Source organism: Vicia villosa, unplaced genomic scaffold (genome assembly GCF_029867415.1).
Source record: "Vicia villosa cultivar HV-30 ecotype Madison, WI unplaced genomic scaffold, Vvil1.0 ctg.000655F_1_1, whole genome shotgun sequence".
Lineage (NCBI taxonomy): Eukaryota > Viridiplantae > Streptophyta > Magnoliopsida > Fabales > Fabaceae > Vicia > Vicia villosa.
This window is the reverse complement of record NW_026705293.1, coordinates 587,580-599,818: the sequence shown is the minus strand read 5'-3', so window position 1 is coordinate 599,818 and position 12,239 is coordinate 587,580. Positions and strand designations below refer to the sequence as shown.

Sequence of the window (12,239 nt, the reverse complement as noted above, 5' to 3'; positions counted from 1 at the left end):
AAGAAGACAATATTAGGATAAGGAGAATAAGGATTCTTTGTTTCTGATTTGCATGCAATTTGTTTTGGTTCCACTTGCATCGTAGGCACTAGAATGAGAATTGATATCACCCACACCTTCACACCCCATTTAGTGTTTCAAGAACAAAAGTGAACAAAAAATTGTAGATAACTTATAGCAACGTTCTAATGTAAATGACGGTTAAAAGATCTATGAACCATAAATTATAATCACTTAGTTGATCTATTAAATACTACTAATACTACTAGTACTCTTTATTCCATAAATTATAATCACTTAGTTGATCTATTAAATACTACTAGTACTCTTGTCGACAATTGAATGATGGCGGATATATTGAATTGTATGGCTGCAATAATTTATGAAACATTAAACATGAGTTAGGACATGTCACTATATATGGTAGCTGAAAATCTAAAACGAAAAATTGATAAAAGAAAGAGTTGGTTAATTTACAGGACTGAGTAAACCCTTGTAGGGAGAGTCATCTAAAAGCAACGTATTCGATTCATTGTAGTATCCCTTCTCCCAAGGAAGATTAGGATCATACTTATCCCAAACTCTCCTCAGATCCTTGAAAACAATTGGCTTGCGCTTGTTGCCAAGAGTTTTGATATTTGTATTAGTACATTGTGAAATGTGCTGTCAAGAATAGGCACAGATGAGATGAAAGTAGACCAAAGTTTTGAAGTAATTTCAACAAAAGAAAACAAACATAAAATTACTATAAGAAATGATGCATGTAGTCAATTGTCAATGATCAATATTAAATACTACTAGTCCTCTTTATTCCTTATTATAAGTTATTTTAATTTATTAAAAAATTAATTCATTTAATTTATATATACATTCACACGGATAGAAAAACATTCTTTCTTCTAGAGACAGATAATAAGAAATTTGTGTCCACCTCAAATTACATGAATAAATTAAATAATAATAAGAAGAAGAACAAAGCATAGAAAAGTGAATAAAAATGCAACATATTTAGTTACAAACCTGTTTTGTAGAGCATTCATGCTTTTTGCACTGTGTATATGTGGGATTAGATTTGATAGATCATTGGTAGCCTAGAACAATTCCATTCAACTTTGTCTCGATGTTCAGAGAATGTGTATCCTATTCATTCTCAAAGAACTCAACGATTCAATTAAGACCTATTACAATAAATGAATCGTCAGCAATATTTATATAAAGTCATTATTATTAATAAAAAAAATAAAAGGGGTAACGTGTGTGAACCAAGATTGGAATATTTATTTGAGGAACCAAGATTGGGACAATTCAAACCTTTTTGTCATTATTATGTGTTGTAACCATGTGCTTGTATGTGTTACTCATTACTGTTTTGGTTGAAGGAATTATGCTAGTTTCTTTAGCTTTTGATGCGAAATAAACTCATTGTATGAATCTCACAGTTTATTTTGGTCCACTAATTATGTGAGTACTAATTATGCATGCATATAAATATGCATGTGTTTATAGAACAAGATGTGTCCAACTAAGATGTGTCCAACTTAGCTGTGAATTTCAATTCAAGTACTATAAACAACTAAGATGTGTCCAATTTTATATAGTTTTTTTTAGGACATTCAATTATTTTAACAACGACATGCAGCCAAAATGAAACTAGCATGGAGAAACAAAGTTTGTATATATTATCATGATCTAACAAAATGTCTTGTAATGCATGCATGTGCTCATGATTGCAAAAAGTAATAAAAAAAATTAATGAAACTAGAGGATAAAGTGAGGTTTGTTTATTCATAGTTAGAAGTTAATCAATAGGATTTGAAAGTAACAATGGAAAGAAAAGTTGTATATCTTGGAAGAAGGTTGAGGAATGGAAGAAGCTAATTCTTCTATACAGTGGCGAAGCCAGAAAAATTATAAAGCCTGGGCATAATAAAACAGATTTTTCATTTTGTCAATAAAAACATAGTTTAAAATAAAAGAGATGGAACATAACCTTATAATAGCGTGTAATATAAAATCACGAGACAAATGTTCTTTTTGAGACTTCTTTTTAGTAAATGTTCGAATAATATAAATATCATCAAGTGACTTGAAGATCTCCTGCTCGGTGTAACACATCATCAAGTCATTGAACCAAACATCGTTGATCTTATTGCGCAAATTAGACATAATAATATTCATTGCTGAAAAAGGTGTTTCAACGGATGTTGTCGGCACCGGCAATATCAAAGCTAACTCAATAAGTTTGTAAACCAATGAAAATATCAAATATTTCTCAGTTTGAACTATCTTCATAACCAACGAATGTTGACCGTGAAACATTTCTTTTACTTGAAGAACATAAGTTTCAATTTAATTATTTTTTAATCTTTTTATTATATAAAATTGCACAAATTAATGCCCTATTGTTCACTAATAAATTGATAATATAAAAAATTAATTATTTTAAATTGCCATAATTGTAAAAAAATTTCCTAATTAAATTATTTATATTCAAATAGTTATTCGATGAATTATAGTTAAATTTTAAATTTTCTCATAAAAAATTAAAATAATATCAAAGTGTATATTTTAAAATGTATAATTATTTATTAAATTAATAGTGGAGGTGGTTTTGATTTTTAAATAGGTGTTCTATTGTATTCATAAAGTCCCACGTACTAGTGATTTTTAAAATTAATAAAATAAGATAAAATTATTAGTGGAACTATATTTTTTTTGACAGGTTAGTGGAACTATATTATAAAATTAATAAACTACTCTGTGTTGAAATGCAATAGATATGCTATATTATTTTTAGAAACATAGCCTGGGCAATGGCCCAGCCTAGCCGGAGCTTAGCTTCGCCTATGCTTCTATAGCCGCCATGAGGGGATGAGAAATAGAAAGAGAAAGAGAGAATGAAAGAAGAATGTGTTATGAGAAACTAGTAACAAACCCGTGCGTCCGCACAGGTTCTGGTATGGGACGCGCATTTGTTTCAGATGTATATTTTTTAATAGAAAGATGTCTGGTACCCGTTAAAAAATAATAATTAAATGTATAGAAATATGTCTGGTACCCGTGAAAAAATAATAATTGAATGTATAGAAAAGTGTCAGGTACCCGTGAAAAAATGATAATTGAATGTATAGAAAAATGTCGGGTACCCGTAAAAAAAATTAATTAAATGTATAGAAAAATGTCTGGTACCCGTAGAAAAATTAATAAAATGTATAGTAAAAACATTTAGATCAATAAAAAATTTTAATATAAAATATGTGAATAATAAAAGATAAAAAAATATAATAAAAAATAAAAGCTAAGAAAATTATGATGGAATGTCATGACATCAACTCAGGACATCGCGCTTGCAGAACTGGAAGAAAGATTCAGTTTGTACTTAACACAGATACAAAATATTCTATGTGAATATTAGTAATCCTATGTGGCACATATTATGTAATCCTATGCGTTCGCACGGGTTCTGGTACGGGACGCGCATTTGTTTCGGATGTATATTTTTTAATAGAAAAATATTTGGTTACCCGTGAAAAATAATAATTGAATGTATAGTTATTAAAAAATATTTTGATCATTAACTTCATGTCCCGTTAATAATTAATATTTTGATCAATAACTTCATGTTCCCATGTACAAATATTAGTTTTATCAATAACTTCATGTACTCGTGTACCTTAAAAAGTATTTTGATTAGTAACTTCCTGTCCCGTTAATAATCAATATTTTGATCAGTAATTTCATGTCTCGTTAATAATCAATATTTTGATCAATAACTTCATGTTCCATGTACAAAAGGTTTAGTAAAACATAAAAAAATTCAGTATTTTAAAATTGGAGGACCAAAACTAAAAAAATTAATAATAAGGGACCAAAGTTGCAATTAAGCTATATATATATATATATATATATATATATATATATATATATATATATATATATATATATATATATATATATATATATATATATATATATATATATATATATATATTTCATCTTAAAAATGTTAAAGTATATATTGCAATGTAATTAAAAGCTTTGGAATCTGATTTTTTTTATATCGATCAATTTTTATCCATCATCATGATTACCATCTTTTAAACTGAATTAATTCAAACACTAAACATTTATTATTGTTTAAAAAATGTAATAGTATTAATAAAATTTTAATAACATATATTTTCTTCAATTTTACAATAAATGGTAATTAATAGTTTTAAGCGTATTTAGACATATAGTATGTAATATTAAGAATTATATATTAATTTTTTAATTTCTTACAAAATACTAACCTTTTAAAAGTTTAAGATAAAAGAAACACTATATCTAAAACAATCAAATATTAAAAAAATATCTTTACCGAGATAATTTCTTTAAACAGTGAGAATAGTGACTATTAATAGTTGTGGGAAATACATTAAATATAATAATTTAATAATTTATGTATATTAAATAAGTATGGTAACAAATTTTTAAGAAAACAATTAAGTTAATTTAGTGCTATTTATTACTTTCTAAGTAACAGGTTAAAAAACATCATGAGTCTTGTTCTATAATATATAAAGATCAAATTAATTTAGTGCATTTTATTACTTTCTAAATATGAGGTTAAAAAAATGAGTATTGTGAGTCTTGCTCTATAAGATATAGAGATCAATATTATAAGCCTTATTTTACAATATATGGACACAAATAAAATGGAATCTATAGCTAACTTTTCATGTATGCAAAAAAAAATTAGCTACTCAGATTCTCCAATAACTGATTTGATATGACGACTACACCCATTTACATAATTGAATAAGTAATATCCTTGAGAATTTTCAGCTTTAATTCCTTTAAATATTGAATGTTCAGAAGTAATTAAACACTTCTATACAAATGTATTGCTTCAATTACTTCAAATCTTCTATGGAGTTGGAGATTGTCATTTTTTCACCACTGAAAAAATACCAAGAAAATCAATATTAGTGAATTAACCAATCTTCTCATGAACAAATCATATTGCTTGAAGGGTCTTTGTCCGGCTATCATTTTCCTGAAATTTAAGAACCTTAGGTTGATAGATTTAACTTACTTAGAAGCTGGTGCCTGTCCTCCGATAGATGCATCACCTGCATGATTAAGTTCAGTTCCTCTAGCGGCACAACGCCTTTCCTGCAACACTACTTGGCATTTCTGTCATTGTGTTAGGCTGTGCTACAACAGGTCTAGGCAATAGCATCAACAAATATCGTAAATAAACAGGCTCGGCATCAGCAGCAATAAAAACCATACACTTCTCACCATACAAAACAACTTTATTAAACTAATCATCACATGAGAAAATAGTTTTACGTAGCGAATCTAACAGAAAACGACAGGCAATTAGTTAAAGAGAAAAGCAGTATAATTTCCACTTTCGACACATTTTATGTTTCAAAACAAAAAACAGTTTAAGGATATTGTTTTTTTTCCTGCTAAGATATAGTGTCATGAAATAAAACATATATAACCTGCAACTTTGGCAATTACAAGACCAAGGCCAACCAATGTATATGTGAAAGACATGATTGCTGCAACAATTGAGAACCACCATATTTTATGATTGCTTGAAATATGACATGGATCTTTTTCTCCATTGGAATGGAAATAGTCATACCTTTTTATTGCCCTGTCTCAGCCAAAACTAATTCAATTAAAACAAACACATTAACCATAATCAAGGTGGATTGCAGAGAATCAACCGGTCATTCAAAATCTGAACTCCCGATCTTGTCAAACACAAGCCTATCAAACCAAGGTGCTACTCTGTCTTGTGGAAGACCACTATTTAGATATCCAATTTGCCCCTGTGGAGCCATTTGGATATGCTCCTTTTCCAAGTGAACTGGCCAGTCCAACAACCATATGTTCTAATGATCCACCAACACCAAAAAGTCAGGGATAGAAACTAAAAAGTCACTCATGTCACTTGCATCTTTCTCATTAAAATCATACTTCTCGGTGAGCACTTTAGTTAAAGGCCAGAATCGCAACCGACAGATATGTCTCAAATCACCAAAATCACAATGTTTATATTGAATTCGATCTCCAATGACTCCGATTTTGTATCTGCTCCATAATTGGATGGACCAACTCTTTCAGTTGCAGAAAAACAAATTCAACAATAATAAGACTCACAGCTAAAAAGCAGTGCAAATGAACATTGGCATAAAATTTAGGTGAAGAAGTGAAGCAATGCAAACACCACTAATTATAAAATTTTGACACAGATTCAAATATACCAGATTAACTGCTCAAAAAGTGAGTAGAAAAATACATACTTGCTTTAGCCTTTCCTTTTTCCTTTCTTCCTGTATTCATCACATGCTTTATACATACCACCATTTCTCGAATACCCCAAAATTATGGTGTTCCACATGACATTATTCCTCTGTGGTATTTCATCAAACAGTACACATGCATCAACAAAAGCTGGAATAATAGATAAGAAAAGAATTTCTCTACGATCCAATCAAACATATATGGAAAATGTAATTTCTATTACCACTTCCTTTGCAGTCAGCACAAACATGTTACATTTTAAGTGTTTTAAACCTCAATTTTGATGGTAAGATCTGTTCACCTTCCTGAAATTAAACTTCAATTTTGAGTGTTTTAAAGTTTTTATATAATAAAAAGAAAAAGAGTGTAATAGAAGTTATGAATATAAAGTAACAGAACCTGAAGTCGAGTGTTTTATAGCTTTTATCATATTTTTTATTTTCATGGACAATATCAACATATTGCTTTATAGCATGGTTAGCTTTTAAATCTTAAGAGCCTATAATTACCTACACAATTTTTACATAAATTGTCAGTTCAACCTCGGATAAGAAGTCGTTACGACCACAACAAAACATTGTTATGGTACCTCCAATTCTTATATGTCCTTCTACAGAACCTGCGGAAAAAATTGAACACTGAATACCTTCATATCAATTGGAAATTGAACACCGAAATCTTCATAGAAAATAAGATAAATTGTTAAGATAAAAAATGGTAAACATTGAAATTATAAAAGCAATTTTGATTGAATAGGTTAGAAAAACTTCTAAAAGTGACTAATTCACAACAAAAGCTTTAACAACATATCTCTTTCAATCACACATACCGGCGATGGTTCTGGTAAAAGTTATACCAAGCTAATAATATACCGGCGATGAAGCAAACCATCCTCCTTCGAATTCGTAAGAATCTCAAAATGTTTCTCAACCTCAAACCATCCAACATCGCCATCCTATCTCAACAACAATTTTTGAAAGCATATCAAAACCAAAAACTAATATTTTAATTTATATTTAACAGATTACTAAAAAAATCATGTCCATCTATATAATGACCTGGGTGATGATGCCGATACCGCCCGTAGTGTCATCAATATATTGAAAATAAAAAATTAGCATAACTCATACAAATCAATACATACCCAGTGCTTGTTTTTACTTGAGCCAACTCTGTCTTTCTCGGGAGAAAGATGATTTGTAAAAGACACATCCTCAATGCAAACCCTAAGCCATGGAAGCATTGGATCTGGAAAAAAAATGAGAACATCAAAACCCTCTTCATCACCACTTAGTAACAATAAAAAACTCCAGATCTAAAGAAGAAGATGCTCACCTTATTCTCAGATAAGTCATGTTCGTAGTTTCGGAACCAAACGAAAATCATAAAAACAATGTTAGAGATGCTGAATAAATAAACAAATGAACCAAAGCTTTGTTGTGATTCGTACCTTCCACTACTGGCTTACCGTATAAATCTAAAATTTCACGAAGGCAACACAATATGAAACATAGTGAACATCTTCCCAGGGTTTATTTCTACACCGAGGCACCGCACGTGGAGCCACCAGAAACCGCACTATCGGCGAAGCTTCTCCCTCCACATGAGCCAAAACCACCAAACCTGAAACAACAAACACAAAATCGAAATCAAAATCGAATCTATTTGAAACTCAATAATAACAATGAAGAAGGAGAGGGAGAAGGAAGAAGAAGAGGATGAAGGAAGAAGAATAGGAAGAAGGAGTGGGAGGAGGAAGAAGTCTCAGAAAGAGAGAAAAAGAAAATGAACGTGAGAGAGAGAGAGAGAGAGAGAAAGTAAATGAACATGAGAAAAAGGATAAAGGACGTGAGAGAGAGAGAGAAAAAGTTGTTTTGAAAAGGTAGAAAAAGTTGTTTTGGAAAGGTAGGAAAAGAAGGAAACAAAAAGTGAAAAATTGGAAGGAGGTAGAAGAGCACATCCACGTACCAGGTGAAATTGCAAAGAAAGGTAAAAATGGTTTTTCAAGAACAATCTATTTTCTTATATGATAGATGTACTATTATTTATGTATTTTGTCAAAAATGTATAAAGTAAAATATTTGTCTGCCCATGTTTTGTATCTTAGTGAGCAATTCAAATAGACTTTGTTGTTTTTATGTTACTTGTTGTAAGTGTATGTTATAAAAAAAGTATGCACTAATATTTAGGTCAATTTTATTTAAATTTATATTTGTATCTCTCTATAACATGACATTTTCTGTTAGCAATATGGAAGGTTCATCTAAATTCATCTATTATAATTTTTCATATTTTTACATTGTGTTGAAAGTTTTCATCTCACATTTGTTTTGCCTTACAGTGGACATTGGTTGTTGGTCGCGATTAATCCTTTTAGTGAAGTTGTATATTTTCTGGATTCCTTGCACAATCCAGTTAGTACATACGAAGCTATGAAGAAGTTGGTTGATACGTAAGTGAGATTGTTCTAAATATTAGTGTGTATATTTATTTATTTATGGGAATTGTTTTAAATTATGCGTTTATGTTTTATTAGCGTTATACAAGTTTTTCGAGCACAAAGAGGAAGTCAAGTACCAAAGAGTAAAGCCAACAACATCACATGGATTCAAGTGGAGGTATATTAATTAATTATCACAATTTTGATTATATAAATAGTGATGATATATACGTGATAAAACTTAGGCCTTATCCATATTTTCTTTCCATGTGTAGTGTCCTGGGCAGCGTAATGAAGTAGATTGTGGTTTTTACATGTTGCAGTTTATTAAAGAAATTCTTCTTTCGAATCAAATAGAGATTCCGTCCAAGGTATGGATTTCTAACTTAAGAGTTATTTTAATATTTAACACATATTTCTCATATAATTAAATAGTTTTAACTTAAACATACCATGTTATATTATTTTGTAGTATTTTGATGACTTCAAGTGTGCTACTTACTCAAAATCTAAGTTGGATGAACTTAAGGAGGAATGGTGTCAATTCATGATTGAGTTGAAAGTTGTATAGATATACTGAAATCTTACTATAATTGATGAGAATTTTGAGTATAGCCAAGTGCATGTTGCAATATTTGATTTATCTACATAGATTATTTAGTGATATGTAGGCCGTTTGAAATACATTCGTGGAAAATGTAGAATGGTTTTATATACACTAATGTAGAATGTTTTTCACCTTTATATTATTTTGTTTTTGGTTTTCTGTTATTCTGTTTTGTGATTATAATGGTTAATTTGATGCAATTGCAGGATATTGTAGGGTAAAAAGGTTAGCTGGCAAGAAGAAAAAATAGAAATTTAACATCCTTTTGACTTGTGTAAAAAATAACAATGTTTTGGATAATGCAATTGTTTTCATTGAATTGGATGTAATTTTGTTGTTGTTTATTAATATATTCTTAGCATATAAAAATTCAAAGTTTATTCGTATATATATATATATATATATATATATATTCTTAGCATCTTAGCTCTGAAAAATAGAGTTTTTTTGTTGTTTATAGGTGAAATCTGTAACGGTATATTGTACAGGTGCAAAATGTGGTGAAAACATGGGGCAAGCCTTTTTTAAATAGATCCATGTAAAAATTTCGTGGACATTAGACAGCGCTTTAAAAGAGAAGCGCTGCCTAAAAGCTATTTAAAAACTTTGTTTCAGAAAAGCGCTGTCTAAAGGGGGCCTTTAACAGCGCATTTAAGAAAAAAGCGCTGGCTAAAGTGGTCCTTTAGCAGCGCTTGTGGGGAAAGCGCTACCTAAAGGTGGCCTTTAGCAGCGCTTGTGGGGAAAGCGCTACCTAAAGGTGGTCTTTAGCAGCGCTTTTAAGAGGCTTTTTCTTAAAAATTGTTTCAGAAAAGCGCTATCTAAAGGGGGTCTTTAGCAGCGCTTTAGATATAAAAGCGCAGTCTAAAGTGGGCCTTTAACAGCGCTTTATAGGTAAAAGTGCTGACTAAAGGGTGCCTTTAGCAGCGTTTTCAAGGTGAAAAAAAGCGCTGCCTTTACCTACGGCAGCGGGGGAATAGATAGCGCTTTTAAGCGCTGCCTAAAGCCAAAAAAAACGCTGTCTATGTGCTTGTTTGGCGTAGTGATCATATAAACAACACTATATTTTTACTAATATAGATTTTGTAATTACATGTCACATTATCTCTAATAAGCTAATTGTACTTGTTTGTCTGTCCTTCAAACTCACAAACCAAATACACACTGCACTACTTAATAAAATATAATGTTAAAACACTTAATAAAGTTTTGATAAGATAGAGTATTTTGTCTTGAAGAAAAATAAATTTATCATTGACGGTACCAATAGCTATGTTGGATAGTGATGTGACAATGTAAGGACTGCACTTGACAGTATCATGTTGCCTTCATCTACACCTTTGGACAACTCATGGGGTTCTGCGTGAAATTCCCTTGTATTTTATTTTATTACTCTATCACTCTTCAACATTTTTCTCTAAGCAAAAATTGAGAAATAAAATGAAGGCTTTATGAACTATCTTCGTGTTAATTCTGCATTTTTTCTAATAATAATAGTCAAAATTTTGTTAAAAGTTAATTCAATTAATTTTTTTTAAAGGCGAAAGCAAAGAAAAATTATATTAAATAGTAGGTTTAAGAAATGTCTGAAGAAAATATAAATACAATGAACCATCGTATACTTGTTTTAGGGATGTCAACTTGCCCACGTTAGCGGGGATCTCCGTGGTGATTCCCCGGTTGGGGCCCCAAAGATGGGGAATTCCCCCCCCCCCCCCCCCCCCCCCCCGCAGGGATGGCGTAAATATCTCCCGCCCCGTGGAATCTCCGCCCCACCTAAAATAGCATAATGTCGTTAATTTATATATAATTTTAAATTATTATGTAAGTTTATTTGTCACTTCATATAATTAATCTTATACACAAATTTAAAATTTATATGTATTGTTAGTAAAAGAGTGATCTAAATGATTTTTTCTTTTTTTTTTAGTTTAAAATTTTGGTGGTCATGGCACTCGATATTATAGATTAAATATTGTAAAAACAATATATTATCATAAATGAATCAATTCTAATTTTCTTGTGGTTAGTTTTTGAAGTTTTTACTACTAATTTGGTTTAAAATAATAAATAACAAAAATCAGGTTTATGCTCTCCGCATGAACCTTGGGGATCCGTGGGGACCCGCAGGGGCAGGGATGGGGGACAAAACCCCCCGAAGCGGGGATCCGAAGCAAGGTTGGGGAATAGATTCGAGGGCGGGGATTGTGATGAGAATGTATCCCCGTCCCCGCCCCATTGACATCCCTATTTGGTTCAAAAATAAGACCAACCAACTACCCCTATTTACTATACTTTAGTGACAAACCTTATACCAAACCCCTAATGTTACGGCAGTAAAAGTAAACAAAGATTATATTTAATATTTTATAATATTTATTATCTTTTTAAAAAGTAATAGCAACTATAAACAAATTTATAGTTAAATATTAAAATTATAATTTTAATAATATTTAACATTTTATCATGTCATAAAAAGTTATTTAAAATATCTACTATCAACTTTTGTAAGAAAAACATATATTAAAATTGGTAATAAAATATTTCGAGTTTCAATAATTTTATAAACATTAAGTCTATTATTTAATATAAAATGAAACATTTAATATAAAATAAAATATAATCATCAACATATTTAATAAAAAACATGAGGCATATATAATTAATAAAATATATGTGATAGAGTATAAAGATAAAACTTAATTGAATGTGTAAAAAAATTGATATAAGATACACTTATGAGATTACATTGGATAGATCAAATCATAGCATACCTAGGATGAAAAGAGAAAAGAAAGTGTAAAGAAAAAGAAAACATCATTGCTTGGTTCCATCATTGTCACTATTTTGTCTCAATCTCAATTCAAAGATACTCTAGGTTGGAAAGAG

General features: G+C 30.2%; 2 long non-coding RNA genes across 4 annotated transcripts; both read right to left on the bottom strand.

The window, feature by feature from the left end:
* Positions 1–229: 229 nt before the first annotated feature.
* Positions 230–1,166, bottom strand: LOC131630161 (uncharacterized). The gene is made up of 3 exons (XR_009292259.1): positions 1,021–1,166; positions 478–663; positions 230–370 (listed from the first exon to the last, which is right to left on the bottom strand). It is a non-coding gene; the product is annotated as an uncharacterized LOC131630161 (long non-coding RNA).
* Positions 1,167–4,866: 3,700 nt separating this feature from the next.
* LOC131630172 (uncharacterized) lies at positions 4,867–7,516 on the bottom strand. Of its 3 annotated transcripts, none has more exons than XR_009292264.1 (7): positions 7,451–7,516; positions 7,136–7,261; positions 6,896–6,984; positions 6,706–6,815; positions 6,530–6,611; positions 5,078–6,415; positions 4,867–4,941 (listed from the first exon to the last, which is right to left on the bottom strand). It is a non-coding gene; the product is annotated as an uncharacterized LOC131630172 (long non-coding RNA). The 3 variants fall into 3 exon arrangements; XR_009292263.1 differs by having other exon boundaries at positions 6,896–6,925; XR_009292265.1 differs by lacking the exon at positions 6,706–6,815 and having other exon boundaries at positions 6,816–6,925.
* Positions 7,517–12,239: the final 4,723 nt, after the last annotated feature.